The sequence below is a fragment of the Triticum aestivum genome, chromosome 4A (genome assembly GCF_018294505.1).
Source record: "Triticum aestivum cultivar Chinese Spring chromosome 4A, IWGSC CS RefSeq v2.1, whole genome shotgun sequence".
Classification (NCBI taxonomy): Eukaryota; Viridiplantae; Streptophyta; class Magnoliopsida; order Poales; family Poaceae; genus Triticum; species Triticum aestivum.
The window spans coordinates 720,047,804-720,049,303 of NC_057803.1; the positions used below are offsets into that span (position 1 = coordinate 720,047,804).

At 45.5% G+C, this 1,500-nt stretch overlaps 1 long non-coding RNA gene across 1 annotated transcript in view; it reads left to right on the top strand.

Moving 5' to 3' along the window:
- Positions 1-232: 232 nt before the first annotated feature.
- The window catches only part of LOC123083392 (uncharacterized), a 2,648-nt gene continuing 1,380 nt past the window's right edge, over positions 233-1,500 (top strand). Inside the window, exons 1-2 of the long non-coding RNA XR_006439290.1 lie at positions 233-395; positions 506-606. This is a non-coding gene — a long non-coding RNA (uncharacterized lncRNA). The remainder of the gene's footprint in view (positions 396-505; positions 607-1,500) is intronic.

The window sequence follows — 1,500 nt, forward strand, 5'->3', positions numbered from 1 at the left end:
CGAGGAGGATGCCCTACTAGTCAAATCTATGATTATAAGTTTACCCAAAATCAAAGGGGGCAGACCCAAAATGATTATGGTTTTCGATAAAATCACACATTCTGATGCTGTTGAGTAGTAATTTTTCTTTGAGAAAGAAAAGGAAGAAGTACTAGTATTGATGAGAGAGTTACTACCCCACGTCTCGACCAAAACGCCAGAAGAAGAGCAACCGCGTTGGGTTGGACTTGGATCGGGTTCACATTCACAGTCAACACGCCACACACAGGAGGGTCGACGCTCGGCCTCCCCCGTTCACACTCACACTCCACTCCAGCCAGCTAGGTCTCTCCACCCTCCACACCGACCTCGCCGGCGGCGGCGATCGATGGCCGGTGTTAACCCAGCACCAGCAGGTAGCCACCTAGCAGATCGTGCTCGATTAGTACTGCTGGGGAGTCTAGAAACGTCTCTCTTCTAAGTCTTCTCTCGATTTCGTCTTACCGCTGATATCTATGAGTGGCAGGCTGGAGCGGCGGCGACCGCGACGGCGACTGCGAGGACTGCGCCGGCGGCGACGGGAAGCAGTTCGTCATCGTCGCCTCAGAGGGCTTCCGCGACCAAGCGGTGAGAGCTCCATTTATCCCGTTCAGTTACTCCCGGGCCGCTCATTTATCCCCTTCCCTTCCCTTCCATTTCATAGATTCCTTCCAATTTGAGGTTTTGAGGTGCTCAAAGCTTGAAAAGAATGTGCGATTGGTTTCGTTTCGTAACTCCATTGTTGCCGTGTGCGCAGATCCACGATATAATTGTTTCGGTTAGGTTATTATTGGTTCCCGGACAGATTTCAGGCAAGCGATAATCTAGGGAAAAATAAATAGACGCACCAAATACAAAAGTACTGAATAGGGTTTGAACAGGGTGCCACTGAATGGAATCCATGTAGAACTATCCTCTAAAGCGTGATTTAAACCTTTACTAAATTCATGAGATTGCTCCAGATCACAGCTGACGATGCTTACTGGAAAAAAAAGTGCCGATTCTATACGTTGTCCAACCCTGTGCATAATGTTACATTGTGTTGTTTATGCATGAGGTTGATAAGATGACTTATTCGCTTGGTTGAACTTTTGAATAGATTGGTCACTTTGCTATGTTTTCCGGGTGAAAACTGATCCTGCGGTACTGATTGATGTAACCTCCGCCGATTAAAAGAGTGAAGAAAACAAGGTGACCTGACAGTTGTTTGTTGTGTCTCGCCCAAATAATGCTTGATGCTTCTTCGAGAATCCCCAACCAATGGGGTCATGTAGCATATCAGTATTTTCAAGTAATAGCTAGAAAACTAATGTAAACGATATGGTCATGGTATTGTGAATTGCGACTTGCATGTAGCAGCAGAAAAGAGATTTTTTTAGTACCCATGGAATATACTTTTAGCCTTTTTATTCCTTTAAAAAAAACTATTGGATACTTGAGCAATTTTATATCTTAGCTACATTGTGCTGTGTGTGTGTGTGC